This window comes from Symphalangus syndactylus, chromosome 21, assembly GCF_028878055.3.
Source record: "Symphalangus syndactylus isolate Jambi chromosome 21, NHGRI_mSymSyn1-v2.1_pri, whole genome shotgun sequence".
Classification (NCBI taxonomy): Eukaryota; Metazoa; Chordata; class Mammalia; order Primates; family Hylobatidae; genus Symphalangus; species Symphalangus syndactylus.
In genome coordinates this window covers 70,126,547-70,148,605 of record NC_072443.2, presented here as the reverse complement: position 1 = coordinate 70,148,605, position 22,059 = coordinate 70,126,547, and the positions used below count along the sequence as shown (strand labels likewise).

At 40.5% G+C, this 22,059-nt stretch overlaps 1 protein-coding gene across 3 annotated transcripts in view; it reads right to left on the bottom strand.

Annotated features, from left to right (window-relative positions):
* Positions 1 to 22,059, bottom strand: part of PDZRN3 (PDZ domain containing ring finger 3) — a 243,732-nt gene that overhangs the window by 159,286 nt on the left and 62,387 nt on the right. Inside the window, exon 1 of one of the 3 annotated variants that reach the window (XM_055259310.2) lies at positions 20,379 to 20,522. The exons of the other annotated variants lie outside the window; for them this stretch is intronic. The gene's annotated coding sequence lies outside the window, so the exon portion shown is untranslated. Of the gene's footprint in view, positions 1 to 20,378; positions 20,523 to 22,059 lie in introns of those variants that run through there. 3 annotated transcript variants of the gene reach the window in all.

Genomic DNA, 22,059 nt, shown 5'->3' with positions numbered 1-22,059 from the left:
ATGTCAGCAAAAAATGTTGCCTAACCTTCATTAAAATATGCTCAAGCTGACTTTTCAGTCATCAAAGTATGACTCACCTGTGGTATGTATATCTTTAAAAGCTTAATGAAAGACTTAACTTTAGAAATATTTTCTTCTATCAAAGTCCAACATGTTCACTGTAGAAAGTCCAGAAAATTTAAGACTATGAAGAAAATATTATCTCCCCTAATCTCACCATTTAAATATGCCCAATATAGCTAACATTTATTGAGTGCTCTTTAGGTCAGACAGTGGTCTAAATTCTTGATATATATTAATTCATTTAACCCACACAAGCCTATGAGTTATGTACCATAATTATCTCCTTTTTACACAAAAAAACTGATGTAGAGAGAGGTTAAGTAACTTTAGTTATGTGGTCCAACAGCCAGTAATAGAAAGAACTAGGCATTCTGGTTTAAGGCTGCAAGCTCTGAATCATTACATATGCTGCCACCTGGCTGGGATTCTGCTACTTCTTTCCAGTCATTTTTCTACATTATATATGTGATATATACATGTTGGACTTCTATAGCAATTTCTTTGAATAACTATTAGCAAAGTCTCACCTTTACCAAGAAGACTTCCTAGGTGTCTCCAAATCCACACAGTCTCCTAAGTGGTTAATTTAGCAATTTCAAGCATCTAGTATTTTACACTGTGGTGTTTAGCTCAATGTACTGCATAGGTCACTGAGTGCAGAGACCACATCTTATTTTATTTCCACTTTCCAATTTTCTGATACTATGTAAATGTTTGTAAATGCTAGAAACCTATGGGTGCTTGAAATAGTTTCAGCAGAGTGGTAAGCTAAAAGGTAGTATTTGAGTAATAATTTTCAAAAGAACTTTGGAAATATTCTAGACCCTGAGATATTGATAAAAGATATGCCATTAGAACCTAAAATTATGGGGAAAAAAAGAGAAGATAAGAATAATCTGGAGTTTTTCTGCAGAGGGAACTATTAATGGGGTTGCATTAGGACAGGTCTTCACAGTCCTATAAACAACCTAGGGAAAAAAGTACACAATGAAATTCCCACTTTGATGGCTTTATTAAATAATTATGGGCAGAGAAAGGCAAAGCAAAAATGAAATCAGCAGACATATTTTACAGGTCTCTCTAGATGACCAGAAAGCAGCAGGTAACCAGTACCTGGGCAAGAATACAAGGATGTGTTTGTTTACATGGTTGCCATGAGCAACGGCCCCACATTCACACTGCCTGGGCATCAATCCCGGGCCAACCACATTGTCTCAGTGGATCTTCAGTAACTGATTGTTCTAGGAGATTTATAGGTTAAATGTAAACAAGTCTTCCACGTGGACCATGACATTAAAAAAAGGCATTTTAAGACTCTATTGCTGGCCGGGTGTGGTGGCTCATACCTATAATACCAGCACTTTGGGAGGCCGAGGCGGGTGGATCACCTGAGGTTAGGAGTTTGAGACCAGCGTGGCCAACATGGTGAAACCCCGTCTTTACTAAAAATACAAAAATTAGCTGGGCGTGGTGGCGGGCGCCTGTAATCCCAGCTACTCAGGAGGCTGAAGCAGGAGAATTGCTTGAACCTGGGAGGTGGAGGTTGCAGTGAGCCAAGATCACGCCACTGCACTCTAGCCTGGGTGACAAGTGGGAAACTCTGTCTCAAAAAAAAAAAAATAAATAAATAAAAATAAAAAAGACTCTCTTGCTGAAGATCATTACATGAGACACACACATATACATTAACTTCATACAGTCATGTGGAATGTCATCTTCAAATTTGGTACTTCAGGAACCTCAAGCATTCACACCCCTTCCATAACTGGAGTTTGCCATGGCAAAAGATACTTTCCTGTGTGTACTCCAAGTGTCTGGTACTTCTGGACACTCCACACTCTATTTGGTGATTAATATTTTACCTGGATAAATGCAAATACACACTGCTCATATTCACAGACAGCTTTAAGAAGGTAAAGATGACATCTAGAGAAAAACTCCAAGGATTCAGGATTGTTTTCTATTTCCAAGTGTTATTAGGAGTGGCATGCCAAGACAAACAGCATCCAGAGCAGAAAGGGGATGAAGGATTTGGTTTTAGCAGGCAAGCAAGTCCAGTGCTCTGCACCTTGGAGGCCAGCACTGGGGTGTGAGCACCCAGCATACTGGATTTCCCAGGAGCACAGCAGAACTGCCTTATACACATTTAACTGGCCCATCACCTCCTCAGAAGCAAAAAGGCAGCTTCTGCAGTGAGATGTAGGCAGCACCTGAGAGGTGAGGGGGTTCCCTCTTCTAGAAATGAGGCAAAATTGAGTCTTACATTGAAAAGAAAGAAGGTATCTCATCCAGACTTTAAATTTGTTCTTGCATGTTTACAATGGAAGAATTTATTCTTGCATGCTTGCAATGCTATTCGGTGCTCTCTCTTTCTCTTTATTAGGGTTTCTAACAGATAAAGCATTCAATATTTCCTTTAGGCTTCTCAGCTCTTCCACAGTCTAATTCCAAGGAAAGCTGTAAACACAGCTAGCACTGACAGATGCTACAGCACGCTGATAAAACTGGACCAACTATTTAACTTAGAAATGAAGTGTGCTGTAGAGAGTTAGCTCAGCAAAGTTAATCCTTGGGGCTATTGCACAGAATATCTGATACCTTTAACATCTAAAACAGACTATTAAAACTGACCAGAGACCAACAAGCAAAAAGGGTGTTCAACTTGCCTAACTCAGATTCAGTAGTTTTAGCTGTTACTATCAAAATAAATATAGGTTCATTACAAAAAGTTTAAAAAATAAAACATGTATAAAGAACTAATTTAAGGCTGGGCGTGGTGGTTGACGCTTCTATTCCCAGCGCTCTGCCACAGGAGGCAGATCGCCTGAGGTCTGGAGTTTGAGACCAGCCTGGCCACCATGGTGAAACCTCGGTCTCTACTAAAAATACAAAAATCAGCTGGGCGTGGTGGTGGGCACCTGTAATCCCAGCTACTCAGGAGGTTGTGGCAGGAGAATTGCTTGAACCCAGGAGGCGGAGCTTGCAGTGAGCCAAGACTGCACCACTGCACTCCAGCCTAGGCAACAGAGCAAGACTCTGTCTCAAAAACAAAGCAACCAGTTAAAGTTTTCTGTGCTTATCCAACCCCACACCGTTGGTGTGTTTCTTCCTACTGTTATTCTACTCCCATTTCCATTATTATATTACACAGATGAGACCATATTATACACAGTATTTTTAAACTTGCTCTTTTAACAATGCATTTTGAATGTTACATCTTTTTGGATTTTTTTTTCCTATTAAGCCTTTAAAAGAGTGGCTTTTTCCCCCAGTTTTACGGAGGTATAGTTGACAAATAAAAATAATTTAAGGTACACTAGTTGATATGATAGTTTGTGTATACATAGCGAAATCACCATAATCAAGCTAATTAACACATCCATCACCTCATATGCTTTTTTCTTTTTGGTGTTATTATATTTGAATGATAAACATTCAAAGGACATCACTCTGTGGTGCCAAGATATTCAGCTTTATTCAATTTTTTCCATTGACTACCCTGAATTTCCACTATCTGGGTTTTTTTTTTTTTAATTACTGAAAAGACTGAGCTGATGAGATGCCCTGGCATTTAAAAATGCTATAAAATCATGCGCTTTTCTTTTGAGAAGGAAATATCTGTTGGAGTTACTGTTAATCACAGCATTTTCTGAGGAGCTGATTATATGCCAGGCATCACCATGTGACACATTTCTTCACAGATGTCAGAATGTGTGAGATTTGATATGACAACTAAACCCAATACTGTGCCTCTTCAAAACCTCTGTAGCTGTATTCCCCATCTCCAACGCATGCACACATATATACAAATAACAGCAGAACAATAGAAATGATGTAAAAGGGAAGAAATAAAAGGAAAACAAAAGGTCCACTTAGATTATCCTGTTCCTTTTACAGCATGCCTACCAATACTGGCATTTAGTAGCAATAACAAAAATCATTGCTAACCTTTACTGAGCCCACATTGGGTGCCAAGCGCCTGGTGTCTCCTGACAGGGCCTGGGGAGAGATGAGTGGAAGTCCCCACCACGAAGGATGATGCTGAATTCAAGTCTGCTTTATCTCCTGTGCCACCAGGGCCCCTTTCATTAAAGCCTCCATAGGTGATAATAACAGGAACCTCTTTCCTAGAAAGGTCATAATCTGGGGATCAGAGGGTTTAAGAAACTCTTTGGGGAAGGGAGGATCACACTGTGAAAAATCCTGTTAGCTACTGCTGTAAAGTTTGTGAAAACCAAACTTTAATAATATGTTCTACAACTTTAGCTACGTAAGAAAAAAAATGCCAACTGGACAAGAGGCAAATGGTTAAGATTGCTCAGAGATGTCTGAGTGCCTGGGACATAACAGCAATTCTGGGTATGTTTACTGAGCACTTACTACACACCAGATACAAAGAGGAGGCAAATGTGACAGTCTGCACTATGAGGAATTGCCAATGTCCAACCATTCTGACCTACAAGAAAAAGGAAGTTTCACAGGGCATACTCCAGCAGTTCCAGTTTTGAGATTCTATCAACTAGAAAGTACTCAAAACATGTCAACAAAAATCCCTGGATCTTTAAACTTCTTGACCACAGCAACTTTCTGATGAAAATGCTCTTCCCTCAAAGGCTTTTAGTGTGTGGATTTTGCTGAGGGCCATGGCAGAGTTTTTTCCATACCACAATAGAAGGGTTGTTCTGACGGAAGACACTTATTGGGGGGAGGAGGGGTTGGTGGGAAGTGAGTGGGAGGACTGGAGGATCTTTTTTTTTTTTTTTTTAAATGAAGCTAAAAGGCCCAGGTTCACCATCCGGCTCTGCCACTCCCTGGACTGCTAAAATACAAATAAGCTCCATCCACAAGAACAGTAGCTGCCTGAGGGCAGGGGCCTCTTGTGTCTTGGACTTGGGCCTCCTGTGTCTTATTCTGCATACTGTGTCCCCAGTATACACAATAAGGCCCAGCATAGGGTAGGCACTCAATATATGTTGAATAAATGAGCAAATCAACGAATGAACAACTCTGGGTGAAATTCACTGGAGGAAGTTTAGCTTCTGTTTCTCCACCTGGCATGATACCACAGGCGACCCAGTGAGGGGATTAAGTGGAAGATGTGTGTAGTGCTTCATTATCTGTAAACCAGTATTGCTGGGGAGTACGGACCTGCTGCAGACAACACAAAACGAAGACAATCTCACCACCACATTGCATCAAATGATCGTCACTGTCTATAAGGCAAATTTCAATGCCACTTGAAAGTACTTTTTGGATGGACTCACAGCTGTCTGTCCTTAGATCATAAAAGTACTGGCTTGTTCATTTTGAGAAATAAATGTAACCAAGTAAGCCCAGCACACTTGTGCCATGCCCCTTCATCAGTGAGGAAACAGCTTCAATACAAGCTTTTTTGTAATGGCTTCCCCTGCCATGGGATTTCAGGTGAAGCTCAGATTTCAAGGTTCTGCAATACGTTAATTCAGACGGTTTTCCAACTTGTCTAAAACATTTTATAGTTGCCCTGAAGTATTTCAAAAATTCTGCTGAGAACGATTCTCCCATTTACATGTAACACAAAATGTGTATGGTAAAATTTAAATGCAGTGTCTTCATGCTGAAGCTGAGCAATGACTTTATCAAATTCTGTATCCTGGAAGATGAAGCATGTTTCTGAAGAAGAATGCTTGGAGTTGATATAATTTATAAGTGAGGGGATGATTTTTTATTACACCGTATGCATCCACATGAAGAAATAAAATTCTGGAAAAAGCCCGAGTTCAGCAGCTGGAAGGTGAGGTGAGAACCCCCAGGTCCAGCCATGCTCCCCACTACATGCCTATGCATTTCCATGTACCCAGGTTCTGCCTCTGAAAGGCACAGCACCATTCTGAATCCAGGAAACAAGCCAGGACGTGCAAAGATGAGGGCAGAATTCCTTCCACTCCACTCACGACAACAGCCCAAGTAAGGAATACTAAGCTCTTGAATGGCTTTCCGTAATTCATCATCCTGGGATAGAGGAGAAAAAATACCCTACAACCTCTCCCTAGCCGAACTCTGGAAATAGGTTGACTCATTTCATTTCTGTGGTTTTTCAGAGTAAAAGCTGTGGAATCTTCATGGCAGTAGATAGTTGTTTCCTTTAAAGCTTATAAGCCTTTCTTGATGAAGAAAAACTAAACACTCAAAAGTATCATTAAGTGACAGCAGCACCAACAATACCACCATGAAGCCTGGTATAGTTGTGGGTGCCTCTGTCACAGTCCCAATGAAAAGATACAAGTCCCTGATGCATAGGCACTCCCTTGGTAAGAATCTGGCCTGGAAAGTCTTGGAGATACAGTGCAGTGGCCTGTAAGCGGGTAGATGTGGGGGACCGCTTAAAGGAGCGCCTCCTCGAGCTTCTGGTACAGGTGTGGCCATCTGGCTCTATCAGCTCTCTGCTCACAGGACACAGAGAAGAGGCTCAGCTGGAAACAACTGAATAGAGTCAAGTGGCTGCCTCCAAGAGATGCTGTGAGCCCAAACTCACTGTCACGTGGGGTGTAAGTGGGATTAGTGCCTTCTTCCATGGCTCCAGAAAAAGGGTAAAGACAGTCATTTCTGTTTTTGCTGAAGCTGAGGCCACTGAAGACTCAGACCAGAGATGGGTCAGGCCAGAGCCAGAGTCAACTCCGAAGCTTGCTTTTATTTACTCTTGGCAAGTCCCAACTTCCTGGTTCTAAGGGGAATGAAATGGGGGAGGGTTAAAAGTCTTATAAAAAGGCTCCAAAGGCTTTTTGGACACCAAAGAGCTCTTACAAAACTACATTTTGATGAGCTACATGTAAATGAATCAGAAACATATGGATTTCATTTCCTTCATAATACACAGGGGTTTCAGAACGAAGAGGTTGTGGAGTGCTTGCCGAGATAAGTCTGAGCTCTGGTGAAAATGTTAAAGTGGGGGAAGCTTCAGACATATGCTGAAACTAAATTAAGAGTAGGCCAACACCCCCGTGCCCACACCCCTTCCTCTATGGGGCTTTGATATCCACCAGCTAACCTTAGGTGCTATGTACAGAGACAGTAAGCACTACATACCCAAATGTGACAGGCGCTTGGGGTCTGTGGCTTTCTCTGATGATGTTTGAGGATTTGGAAGTTTCTTGTAACCAGCTCCAAAATATTGAATATTTTGCTGGCTGCTAGGAGTCATGAAGCAGAAGATACAGACATTTTATTTCCCCAGATTCCACTAAAGGGGATGCAGGCAGCGTGTCCCTGAGAGGTGAACACTCTGTATGCTGAAGCAAAGGAGGGATCCTACTTTAGAGCACTCACTAATTTGAGGCTTTTTGTAGCACACACCCGGGAGCTTCGACTGTCTTGCAGAGAGCTCAATCTAATTGACTTCCCTGGGATGTGGGCTAGAGAGGGAGTGGGCAGACATCAATATTGTAAGATTGGTAATCTTGGCCTCTGCCTTTTCACACAAGCATTTATTAAGCTAATGAATTATGAGGGGGCAATAAAGAAGCTAGTAGTAAATGAGGTTTCTGCAGGGAACTGCTTGATAGGGTCAATCACTCAACACCTGTTTTAGTTAAAAATTAAATGGATTGTTTTAATTTTATATGTCAGCCAGTGTGTTTGAGTCAAGAAAACAGATTGTTACCAAAGAAAGAAAAAGATAAAACAAAAAGCGGGACAACAGATGCTGGTGAAGACATGAGGAAAAATGGAAAACAGACAAGCGTTACAAAGGCAGCCATGAGAATTGATGAGAAAGAACTTTAAAACAGCTGCAACAGAGAGAAAATGGTGCAGAAAATGGCACCTGCCCCATGCAAGGCACAAAGCTGGTTGTTGGGAAGAACATCAAACATCACAAAAGCCATTTTCTTTTGATAGGTCAAATGGTTGGTGGCATTATCTCTTCTCGCCTCTGAACACAACTACAATCACTTTCTGTTGATAATAATGTTAAGCTTAATTATACAGAGGCTGCACTTGAACGTTTCCTTCCTTAAAGCTAAGCAATGCCATTATTTTTCATTTAATTGCAGAATAAGGGGTGCTCTGTTCATGAAGTCCAGGAATTGCTAATATAACAATGGTGAATGCAGTGGCAGTGCACGACTTCAATTTTCATGATTACTATTCACTAGGGGTCTGTCAAATGGATAGAATAGGCTCTTTTCTTCTCTATCAGCTAGCAAAGGGCACTTTACCCGAGAGAAGTTGCATGGCAGGAAGAGTGAAACAAGCTGCCCTGTCTGCTGCAGGCTTAGGTTCAAAGTCCAACCCTGCAAGCCCAAATCCCAAGTCTTTGGACACAGAACAGCTGCTTATACAAGTTCACACTTCTATAAAATTAGGTGAGGACAAATGGACGATGATGCAGCAAGTACACTCCTGGTAACTGGCAAAGGTGGCATCCTTTGTTGCCAAACATTTCATAAAGGGTTTTTCACTCAAAGACGGACAGAAGGGTTTGGAAAAGGAAATGGAACTAGAAGTCCCAAGAATCGGAGAAAGAGAAATTTAGGTTGTGCATTTAAATAAGAAATGGATATGTCTCATCACAGACAGTACCTTCTACTGTTAAACTGCCCTCTTTAGGGGATCAAGTACCATGTTTGTTTGAGTCACCTTCGTAATTCAGTGCCATATTTCATGCTGCCCAGGGAATTATTCACATCTTAAGCTACATATCTCAGTAAAGCTGCACAACCCATAGGTAATTTGCTAACCTTAGTAACAATTCTATAGATCTTGTAGCATTTTTTATTTAAAAAACCAACTTCTCACCTGCCTCTAATCCATGTCCTTTCAGATCCTGGGCCCTGGCTGCCTGTTAGTGCAGATGTTGGCTTAGCAAACAGAGGGTATGGTCCAACTTGCCTATGAATCGGAAGGATAATATTTTAATATTTTGTGCCTTAAGCAGTTATTTTACTTAAAAGCACAGGAAATCTTGTCTTTTTTCTTGTTATAAAATCTTACAAAGCTACTGGAAAGATCTCTGTAGGCCAGTGGTTTTCAAAGTGGGTTCCCAGAACTAGCAACAGCAGAATCATCCGGGAACTGGTTAGAAATGCAAAGTCTCGCCACCACCTCTCAACCCCCCAGACTTAATGAACGAGAAATTCTGGGGTGTGGCCCAGTGGCCTGCGTTTTAACAGGCCCTTTAGGTGATTCTGCTTCACGTTCAAGTTTGAGAATGGCCGCTCTAAGGCACTGGTTCTCAATCCTGGCTGCACATTATAATCACCTGGAGAGTTGTTTTTGAAAACAATCAATACCTGGTCTTACCCTGGACCAATTAAACCAGAAATCTCTAAGGCAGGGCCCAGGCATCAGTCTTTATTTAAAAGCCCCCCAGCTGATTTGACTGCAAAGGCAAAATTGAAAACCACTGTTGTAAGCAGACCTGCCCTGTCCAGCTTCAAGCCAAATCTCACAGCAGCAGACATTGCCAATAACTGCAAGTAGTTACCCCAAAGCAACTTACTATTATTGATTAAATGCTGCTTTCTAAAAAACGAAGGCACACCTGAATATATGCTGGCTTCTACCCAAAGATGTCCTGATCTAATATCAGCTTTGTGAATTATGAAGAAATAGAAGTGCCAATGATCAGGGTAAGGAAAGGATGAATAAACTGAAATGGAAGCACAACCAAAACAAAACAAAAACAGGCTGTTTCAGGAATCAGCAGATTTGTTGGAACAAGGATCATATAGACAGCAATACTCTGAAGTGTCTCCGTCCTGGAGAAGCAGAATATTACAAAATGTTCTTTTTCTTTTAAATGTTTATAATGAGAGTTATCAGAAAGAAAACTAGCTAAAACTGAACAGTACAGAATAGCACTGGATGTTTTCAGGGAACACCTTATGTTTGAAGTTGTAAAAACTGTGATGTCATTCATTTAAATTTGAGTGAAACAAGATCACTTGGAACAAGTAAACCAGCTAAACATCCCTGTATGTGCGGGGCCAAAGGTGTAATATTGACAATTTTTAATTTAGGTTTAATTTTGTCACTCCTGTTGTGGCTTATTAAGAAAATGTAATTTTTTGAGAGGTGGATACTGCAGTCTGTAGGGGAAAATGATACACTGTCTTGGATGAGCTTTGAAATACTTTGGTATAGAAAGAAAAAAAGGAGGGAACCAAGAAAAGTCAAGGTAGCACGTAATCATCAGCTTTGTCAAATGAAAGTAATGGCTGCCATTGTTTAATGGTCCTTTGGCATCATTTGAAACTTATGGAGGCCAGGTGTGGTGACTTACACCTGTAATCCCAGCATTTTGGGAGGCTGAGGTGGGAGGATCGCTTGAGCCCAGGAGTTTGAGACTGGCCTAGGCCACACAGTGAGACCTCGTCTCTACAAAAAATAAAAAAAATTAGCTGGGCATGGTGTCATTGACATGTGCCTGTGGTCTCAGCTATTTGGAAGGCTAATCGGGGAGAATCATCTGAGCCTGGGAGGTCAAGGCTGCAGCGAACCGTGATTGCACCACTGCACTACAGCCCGGGCAACAGAGTGAGACCGTGTCTCAAAAAAAAAAAAAAAAAAAAAGAAAAGAAAAAAAGAAACTTATATAATTATTTCCCCACTTCTAATATTAGAAGCCTACAGAGAAAATCCTAAAAGTGCTAAAGGGTCATATTTTTGAGATGCTACCTCCTTGAAGCAGTAGACTAAGCCTATGGTTATACCTGCATGTGATTTTATTTATTTTTCATAGCAACACAAAGGCCATTATCCTTCCCCTGTTGTACCTGTGAAAAGCCTGAGGTCTGGAGAAGGTCAGTAATTCTCAATGCCACACTGCTAGGCAGTGGCTGAGCTGAAATACCCATGCCTGTCCAAGTGACTGATGCCTATGACCTTCCATCCCCCTTCACTGCCTTTCCTTCTTTGTGGACAGTCCTGAGTTTAGGGTCAGCACTACAAAGCGAAACACTCTAATCACCTGGGGCACATTCCTTTTCTCACTCCTTCTCAAGTCCTCATCTTCTATTCTCCCACGTACTCATCTCAGGACCTCAGTTTCCCCACCTAAATGTTGCCTCTTAGGTTTCATGTGGGAATTAAAGGAGTGTGTGTGAGTGTGTGTGTGTATATGTGTGTGTGTGTGTGTGTGTGTGTGTATATGTATACCTAAACACCTTAGAACAGTCCCTGGGAGATAGCATTATATACATAATCATTATTATACTTCTACCCTAGTAACTTTCTCACCACTCAAAACTTTCTCCTTCATGAAGTGTCCTCATGATTAACTTTAAATGGATAATAACTGGACTAAGCAGCAGATTCACTGAGGAGTTTACACAATTATCTCATTCATTCCTCCTGACTCTGTAAAATTAGGGTGTTTTCTTCTCTGGAAGAAATACAAAATACAAAGAACATATGTTTATGGTGTGTACGAGGTTTTTGTGCATGTGAGTGTGTATGTCCACAGTAGCTTTCAAAAGAACAGTCATTCTTAACTAGATTCTGGAGAACATAAGAGAAATATGATTAAAACATTACTGATAAGGCATCACTATTTATGTTAGTGAATTCTAACTGGACCTATCTAGATGTATGCTTACGGATTATTTGCCCAAGGAGAACAGGTGCTAGTCCTTGGAAGAAGTATGATTAATAAACACTGTTTAGGATTTGAGATACCCAAATAGGTATTTGGAAAACAGATCTTCAGAAGGAAGGTAAATGTTTCTATTAGAGTATAAACAACGCAGTCCTACCGAGCACAGTTGCTCAGCGTGATGACTCATCATGCAGCTTCAGCCTACTTGAGACTCACTAAGGATCACACAATAATAAACACAACCTACTACGTGCTCACCACGGTGGCCAATTCCCTGGTGAGGAGAGGAGTATCAGGTGACTCTAGTCCCAATAATTGAAAGAGGGAAAGCTAACATATAAAATGGAAAAATTAAAGGTTAAGGTAGAGACTATAAGGAAGGGAAAGTGTTTTGAAAATGTAAAACATTTCATGTTTGACTCAAGGTAAGCGGACATGTCTTAACTTCAGAAATAGCCTGTAAAAATGCACCAAAATGGGAAGGTCATGCACCAAGTTCAGAATAGTGCTTAGACTTCTGATAATGAACACGGTTGACACAATGATCTCATTTATTCCTCCTGATTCCATGAGGTAAGAACTATTATCGGCCAGGTGTGGTGGCTCATGCCTGTAATCCCAGCACTTTGGGAGGCCGAGGCGGGTGGATCACCTTAAGTCAGGAGTTCGAGACCAGCCTGACCAACATGGTGAAACCCCATCTCTATTAAAAAATACAAAAAATTAGCCAGGCGTGGTGGCACATGCCTGTAATCCCAGCTACTCGGGAGGCTGAGGCAGGAGAATTGCTTGAACCCGGGAGGCAGAGGTTTCAGTGAGCCGAGATGGCGCCATTGCCTCCAGCCTGGGTGTGACATAGTAAGACTCCATCTCGGAAAAAAAAAAAAAAAGAACTATTATCCCCATTTCAGAGACAAGGAAACTAAAGGTCAGCAAGCAAAGCAAAGTAGCCCAGACCCAGTATTTGAACTCAAGCCCTCTAATGTCACAGTTTTTATCCTTAAGAATTCCGTCGTGTGACTTCAGAACATGCAGGGAGAAATGTCAATATAGGCTGGAGGAGTAAGCCAAGGTGACAGGGAGTAACTTATCCCTACTTGAGCTCTGGCAAAGTAGTGGCGGCATCTGGATAGGTGAGGAAGGCATGGACAGGGTGATAGGAGAGGCTGGAATACACATGGCACACTCATGACCAGGAACTTCATGCTGGCCAGAGCCACAAGGGGCATAAGGACTCATGGAAACAAGAATGAGAAAGAATGGGGCTGGAAGGAAGAAACTGACAACTGTATACAACTATCTCACTGGCAGCTGGAGGTGCAAAGTAGAGGCCCATGAGGCCTGGATATCTGGGCATGACCAGCACAGAGCTGCTGAGTGAAGGTCATATGCAGCCTTAGATGGAGAATAGAGGGCCAAGGACTGATGTGGAGAACGGCCACCACTTAGGTCAGAAGGAAGGCCTGGTGAAGGGGAACGTGTATTTTTAGTCTTATATATACCAATGAGGTTCCACCTGGATTCAAATCCATTATGCACCTTACTAGCTGTGACATTGGCCAAGTCACAAAAATTCCCTGTGCCTCATTTTACTCAAATATAAAAAGAGAATAAGAAGATATATATCTGTCTCATAGGATTGTTGAGCGAAGACACACACACACACACACACACACACACACACACACACCCAAGATGAGAACAAGGCCAGGCACAGATAAGTGCTCTGTAAGTGTCCGCTTGCTGCTATCATCATCGTCATCGTCATCACTCTTCACAGAAGCGTGGTCCACAGCGTTGTTTCTAACAGTGAAAAATTAGAAACAAACCATAATGTACGTTCAAAGGGAAATGGCCAAGGAAATAAATATCTATACCACGGACTGTCACACTGCAGTTTTCAAAACTGAGGTAAAGATTTCCATATCCCAACTTAGAAAGGCCTCCAAGACATAAAGATAGGAGAAAAAAAATAAGCCAAATTCCAGAATTTTCATCCACACTCACTGGCAGTGACTATGCTCTTTCACACAAACATTCTCAGTGTCTTGGTAATTTATCGGTAGAATGAGTTACGAGAAGCTCCTGTCCATGATGATCAAACTACCAGATTCTTAAAACGTGTGGCTTTTAGATCATGCCAAATGGGTGAACCAGAACAATTCTGTTCTAGGTGACTTTTGGAGAGCATGTCTAATAACAATTAGATTTTTCTCTTACATTTTTCCACATGATAAGCTCTGGGCCCGAGCCCTCAGTGGCAGGGAAGGGACCAGATTCCAACAGGCCTGACTGGCTGTCGCCTATTTTAATCACCAGACAAAGCAGATAAGTTGCAGGGGGATAGAAAAATTAGACATGTCTGTTTTTGCTTTTTAGAGGCAATTAGGGGATTTATAGCCAATGTGTTGTTATTTTTTGAATCAGAGCCAGTAATTGTTTTTCTTTCAGAGAGGATTATTATACCATAATCACTGACATTTTTAAGGAACATTTTGGAGCCACAACTTTGTTTCCCTAGAACAAGCACTAGTCACTGAAACTTGCCATGTCACTTGGGATGAGGAAGAAAATTTGAGTGTGAGGCCCTGGGGAAGCTCTCAGAAGAAACACCTTTGTTCTCAAAGTAAAACGACAAAACAGCTGCAATGATTATTGAAATGCAGAGCCAAACTCTGAATCCACAAACCTGTAGGGAGAATCCTAATTTGCAGAGATTCCTACAGTCCAGGATGTTTAGAAAGAATCCAACTCTCTCAAGTAATTAAAACTTTCCCACTGACATTTTGTTAAAAGTATTATTCTCTTTGGTATACCCTTTCCTTATGGAAAATAAGGGTTGTCTTCGGGCTTGCTCCAGTATGATGACCTCCAATTCCACATTGCTTGAGTCTCAATCAACAGCATGTGTACCAAGTCCTACACTTTGGGGAGGTAACACTGACAGAAAATATACCCAGTGAATTTAACAGCAGGAGAAGAGAAAACGCTAGGAAAAGGTCAAAGTTCAGGATTTGAACTTTGGAGAGGTGAAAGGAAAGTCAATGGTAACCTTGGTTTTCTATTTCTGAATTGAAAGCAGCTATTTGAAAGGTAGAAAAATAAAAAGAATAGGCTTAAACACAAGACTATCTATAGCTGGATATATGTCTTCCTTCCACATCTTTATTGTTCTTACATACATAAATTCAATTGTAACTCCAGTACTTAATACATGCAGAGTACTGTGCTAATCACTGAAGAGGGTGATTCAGAAAAGGCAATAATTACAAAATGTGCTTAAGGATTCATAAGAGAAAACTCCTAGAAATGCTCCCCACCTCCCAATTTTCTTTCCTCAATTCACCACTGACTGAGAAATCCTCTTAACTTTCAATATCCTCATCATAAAATGAACGGAATAATTGCCAACACACTGTTTCCTCTTTGAAATTTTTCTAGTGGCTTAAACCTCAAGAAAATCTCATATTTAATAATAATCATAATCTATGAAAGTTTTTCATTTGAGAAAAATATTTAAATAGAAAGTTAAGATTTTTTTTTCCAAAAATGGTTTCAGAAACTAAGGATATAAAAGTTATATAAAACAGCAAATTATTTTATAATAATTACATTGAAATATAATAAATATATAATAATACAAATAGTAATTTGTCCTTTCCCTGTTGGAAAATATACTGCTATCTCACCCAAAAAAAGAGCTACCAAAATTTTCATATATATTTTTATCAAAAGGTTTCAGAAAGCTAAATAAAGCGAAGAGAAGTAAAATGACCTTTAAAAGGTCATCTTTTCCTTTGATGAATTTTTACGGTGGACTTCAGGATGCCAGGTACAGGGCCTGGTGCTGGGGATAGAATGTTGGATAAAATACAGGGAGGAAAATATTACTCAAATAATCATACTAATACATAACTAGAAGCTGTGGTAGGGACAACCACCCAGTGCATGGAGATGATTTCATGCCAGGAATCAAAGGCAGCCCTGAAGAATGACATCTGAGCAGCTCTTTGAAGAACACCAGAGGTCAGGCAGCAAGTCAACTGCAGCAAGCCAGGAACTCCAGTACGTTCCAGCCCAAGGGTCTTCCCCACCTGTCTCTTTCAAGAATGCTGGAGGCTGTGATTCGAGTACTCCTCCTGGAATACCATGCTGGAACCCTGAACCTGACTGAGGAGCAGCCTTCCCTCCTGGCAGCTGCCCCTTGGAATCTGCCTGTTTTCCTCTTTCCAGCCCCTCCCACATGCCCCTGGGACTGTCCCCTGTCCTGTTCCTCCTATTACTGAGAGTTTATGACAATGAGATGCCCAGCAGCAAGGCTGGTGCTCACAGATGCAGGGAGGGTTTATCCATCCTTCTTTCCCAATCCCCCCACCACTGTGCCCAGATCCTGCACAGATCTTGGTCAAAGGCTCTTTCCTCTTTCACCCTGTCCTTCCAGCAGCTGCACAGGGAAAAGTCTCTAGAGCCTCAGCCTTCCTTCTCACAAGGAAAAGGCCAAGAGCTGGAGTTCCTGAACTCAAAAACAGCTCAGTGATGGGAAGCCAGCTGCTTTAAAAAAGAAAAAACACAAGTATTCTTTATAAGACCTATTCCATTTCTGTGGGGTGTGTCATATTAGAGACAACAGCTGCTTCAAGTTAATAAAATCTGAAATATCTTCGCTTGGAACCTGATCACTAGTTTTAAGTCAGATTTCTGTGACTATTTCTCATCTTATGATATGAATTCTTCATTCTTGTGTGGCAATAAAATTGAGCAATGTGGTTATTCTTTATTCCCGTTTTAGGTTAACAATGATACACTTTAAATCCAAGGCCTCATATTACAAACTATGTAATCAAACTAATGGCCGTAAATAACAGAAAAGTAATTACAAAGCTGGAATTTATCTCAGCACTCTTAACCAATTAATCTCATGGGCAATTTTCTGCCATTCTGCCATTCACTAGTTAAAGGCTGTGTCTTATGTCTTATGACTAACAATAAATTTCTGAAAAGTATTTAAAGATATGGGAGACTATGTTGTTATGATTCAAAAGGTATGCAATTTAATATATTTTTAAAACATCATTTAAAATCACTTAACTCTGTAGTCAGGGATTTTAGAACATTAAATACCATTTACTTCAACTTATGTCTTGCAGACAAGAGCGAGAAGCAAAAATACAAAAACTCAAGAGTTAAATGGTATGACCTCAATTTTTTTCTATGCATAAAAAGAAAAAAAACACACCAAAATCTTAAGTGATTATCTTTGGGGTGTAGAATTTCACTTTGTCACATATTTTTCTGTATTTTCTATAAAATGAAAATGCGTAATTTTTACATTAAAGAAGTTTGTATCTTTAATACATGCTTTTTTCTTTAGGACTGAAAAAATCAAATACAGAAATTCTGTTGCCAAAAATAGCCCTCTGTAGTATAACCAGTTATGTTTATGTAATGCAAATAAAATCTTTGGCTAGCTCTATACCACGGAGGGAAAGCTGCTTGGGTATGTGGAAAAAAAAAAAATCTCCAGGAACATATCTGGAAAGTCAGCAGGGAGATAATTTAAAAAACAAAGTACTAAATATCAATCTTAAATGTCCTAATTTTTGTACAGTGTGATAAGTTTCTTCTGAGGTCTAAGTATCACTGCAAGGTTCAAAAATGTTGTTTGGAAAACTAAATTTTCTTTATCATTGACAAGTCTCCCCAGAACAAATTCTGGTATACTCTCAAGTTATGGTATCTACTCCAACAGAACAGATATATAGGCAAAAGTGGATAAACTAGAGGATTCATCCTTCACTGGCCTTTTTGCAAGAGACATAGCCATTCAGACACAGAAATGTGAATGAGCAAACTCTCCTTCCTCCTCTTTTTCCTGTTCAGTCCCGCTCCCTGGGTCAGGGGCTGGGACCCAGAGGACCTGATAAGGAAAGGGGAGAAGTAGGTCTCTAAGCCTTTGGAGAATCCATTCCAAGACAAACACAGCAGGCTCCCTCAATTCCTTACAAATGCAAATGAAGGGGAGGGTAAATGAAGAGCGGTAATCAACTAAACATGCTATGTAAGCTTTACAATAACCTCTTAATCATGGACTCTCTTAAGCCTATGAGTTTCAACATCAACCCTGCAAGCCAGGAACAGCCCAGAGCTGCACTGTTTGACAGCCTACGCAAAGGGATCACAAGGGTTTCCAAGGACATGCGTCTGCTCTGCTTTACAAGCTGCGGGAGGCTTCAAGTTTGCCCACGAACTATTGATGGAACTGACCATATGCATCTTACTAGGCTAAGAATTCAAGAGAAATGCTACAGTAGTGTTGAGACACAGTTCCTACCCTCAATAAGACCCCAGGCACACCAAGCAACTGGAACACCCAGGCAGACACAATTAACCACAATTAGTGGGATGGTGGGGGTTGTCACAACTTTTCTCTGGCTGATGCCTTTCAGTGGGTTTGGAATTAATATTATGCCCGGTTGACAATGTGGTTCTCAACCTGAAGGCTTAACTGAGAAGGAGTTACTGAAAACTGTGGGTTTTGTTTTGTTTTAAACACAGTTTCACAGTTTGGCCCAGCAATGTGTAGAACTTTATTTTCTTTTGTTTCCGGTGCCATTTTATGGAAAGGGGTAACAAAACCCCTCAATGATAATGATATTAATAAAAGATGAGATTATGACATTAAATGAGGTCTAATCTACAAAATATGTTGACACAAGAATCCAAACAAGAAAACCTTCCGAACTTGTCTCAGGAGTCTATATTAAGGAGAACCTCTCTGTTTGGTGTGAAAGTGTCTTAAACGCCTCTCACACACTTGCTAATCTCCCTCTTGCACATGGGTTTCAGGCCTTGGAGCCTTCAGTTGATCTGAAGATGCTGTTTTTCACTGCACATCAAGGCCACCTTCTAGTTACTGCATGTGATACTTGTTTCCTATTTATGTAAGAAAGAGACGGTTTGCTTTTAAAATAAGTTTACACTTTAAAAGAGGGGATTTAAATAAAAATATTAAATAACAACATGGATAGTAGAAGGATGGATGGTGGTATCTGAATGACTGAAGTTTGGCCAAGGCTGGAATATAGTTTCAATGTGTGTGCAATTAAAACAAAGCAAAATGAAAGCCTAAACAACTAGAAACTATCTCACCACAAAATTATCTTAGTTCTTCCTTAGAGTCAATATTTACATTCCCAGAGAACATGTGAGCACCCGGTTCATTTACAAATCACAGACACTATTTTCTGTCAAGGGCGGGAGCAGCTCTGCCATGCCCACTGCCACTGACATAATGTAATTAGCATGGGTTATGTTAAAACTTAGGTTTCTGCAGGGGACATCTCCCAGAGTCTGCGCCAGACAGTGCCTGCTCTCAAGAGAACCAACAATCTGTAAGTACGAACATGACTTTAATCCAACAAGGCTTGAAATCTTTTTCCTCAAAACCTTTTCCCTGAAAACCTTCAAGAGAAGAAAAACATTTTCGAAGAGCTCCTTTTATGTGCCAAAAGCTATACTGGACGATATTCACAAATCTGCCAAATTTGACTGTTACAAGCATCTTATGACTTACCATTATTACTGTCCCCATTTTACCGATGAAGAAACAGAGGCCAGGAATGAGAGCGTGAGTGGAATAAGGGACAGAATTCAACCCCGAGGCTGAGTGCTCCTCATCCCCCAACTATACAAGGGTGTGTTTGAGAGCAAAAGCTCTGGAGCATAACATACGGATGGAGAAACAAGACCTTCCATAAGAAAATATGCACCACTGTGTATGCTGTGGAAGAACTGGGAAATCATTTAAATATACCTGCTCAATGGCATGTCAGACACATTTTGCTCCACTGAGAAATACTCAACCTACTCATCATTCAAAGGGTTGTTTAAATGTTTAAATGCACCTGTGCATACTCAATTGTATCTGCCCCTTTTCCCATATTCATGGGATGGAAATGTTCGGCAGATGGATCCCTTTGCATCAGCATCAGATTAATTTTGTAGAGATGGAGATTTTAGAATACAGATATTTCTGTATTTAGCACAGCCATGGCTGAGCCTCATTCATGATCCAGAAAACAGCATTATTAGGAGTAAAAGATTTCTTAATGCAGAAAGCCCCCTAGGCTCCAGGTGACTGACAATGAGTCACGGCTCGTGCACATGAAATGAGTTTGGCACATTTGTACACTAAAGTCTATCTGCTAGGTCTGGATGGTATTGGTCAGAGAAGTAGGGAAGACAAGGGAAGGGAAGGGAAGAGAAGAACAAGCAACTATGTAAACAGCTCATCTGGGGAAACCATGTAAAAATTAAATGAATTTGCCTATTAGCAGAACATAACCACATAGAGAGATCCCGACAATAAACTTTACACACACAACTTTCTCACCTTCAGTTAGGATGCTTTACTTCTCATTGATCTACTGGATGGTTGAATAAAATACAGAATTTGTTTGTGATTTAAAATCCTAGAGCTGCAAGCAGTGTAACTGTTTTGTTTTTACATTTGCCAAACTGCTCTGGTGGAGCTGCTTTTAAAGAGAGGTGGCAAACATTCTGAAAGCTGTCAACCTTTCAACCATTCGGGCTCACCCCCTCTTAGACAAACTCCCATACTTTATCTGTCATTACTGCTGTGACCAGGGCAAGCTGCATTTTTGTCCAGTGGCTACAATGAAATGGAGCATTCCAGCTGATTCCACAGCATGTCAAGAAGGGAAGAGGTTAATGTACTCACCAGGGAAAGCTGGGGTGCCTCAGAAGTCCAGAGCTTCCAGGGATGTTGCTTCTATTCAGTAAGAGAGACATCTCAGGTGTATCCTAAACATTTGGATGCGTAAGCTCGGCAGCTTTATTTCTCAGCAACTGACTTTGCTTGTCCGTTCACTTGCAAGGCTATTATCTAAGAAAGGCTGAACCGAACTACTGTTGAAAAATGATGCACTCACATGGTGAGCACCGGAAAGGAAGCTGTGGTCTTCACGTGCATCTCTGCATGCGGATCCTCACATGCAGATGCTTGTGCACTTGTCTACCCCATTTTCTGAGGCACGTGTTTGGGCCAGAACTCCTGAAATCCCACGTCTCAATTCCTGGACAAGCAAACTTAAAAAAAAAAATCCTCTTTCCTCGATTTTTACTGTGATTTGAAACACATAATCAGAACTTGGTACAATTAACATCACAGAGAAACCCAAGTCATTTTTTTTTTTTTTTTTTTTTTGCTGGAAAAGCTGTTTGTTTTTCATTAGGAATTCATGTGATCTTCCTGAATTTCAAGAAGATACATCTGCTCCTTAAATTTCAGTGCTGTGTCAACACTCACTAGGAAATTTATAAATTCTGGTCAAAAACCATCTTTTGATCTGGTTTGATTTACAGTTTCTAAAACAGAATAGAAAAGCCTAAATCCCCATTACACTCACATGTATAGAGATGTATGAACTGACATCTCAGTATTCTCTCCCTACCTCTCTCTATTGCACACAGTGGGAGCTAACTAACCCTTAATACATTAATGTCTCACAGATAAAAAAGAGTCACGAGAATACCATTAACATCACCAGGGTCAAAGCTAATAAAAGAAATGTAGTAGGTGAGTGTAATATAGATAGTGTTTTGTACATAGGACATCCAGTACAAGATGGGCATGAGATGCCTCTCTTAGGAAACTGACCTGAGAAACCCCTGGCATTAGAAGAGGTGTTTCATTAGACTGAAATTAGACGTGGTTTCCAGAGTCCCTTTAAAAGAGGAAAACAAAAAAGTCTCCATTCCCTGCAAACTACACACAAAGTATATCATTACTCAGACTTCACTTTGCTTTTGGAGAAGTTGTGTCACAAAACCATCCTCCCAGCCACAAACCTATATTTACCAAGGTCAGCCCCGTTAAATGCACGCCATCTACATTTTCGGGACTTCAGGTAGTGCAAATGCTTCTGAAGCTTACATAATTTGGGGTACAATGGATTCACCCCCATCCCACCATCAAAGCCTGAATAGATAGCACAGCTGTCTATTCACTGAAATTTAAGGCTTTTGTACTTCATTTGCTTTTCTTCCTCTTTTTAATTTGGGGAAAGGGCAAGAGAATTCTTTACCAGAAATGATTCCAAGATACACTTCTCACATTAAGAATGAAGTATATCTCCTTTAAGTGATACTGTCAACATAAAACATTTCTAAGTCAGCTTAATCCTTTTTTCTATGAATGGAAAATACATTTTCAGACTTTCTGGTGGTACTTATTTAACCATGGGCTGCAACTTGCCAAATTTTATATATATAAAAATAATACATAATAAAATATACATATACAATAATATATATATATATATATATATATAGAGAGAGAGAGAGAGAGAGAGAGACGGAGTCTAGCTCGGTCGCTCAGGCTGGAGTGCTGTGGTGCGATC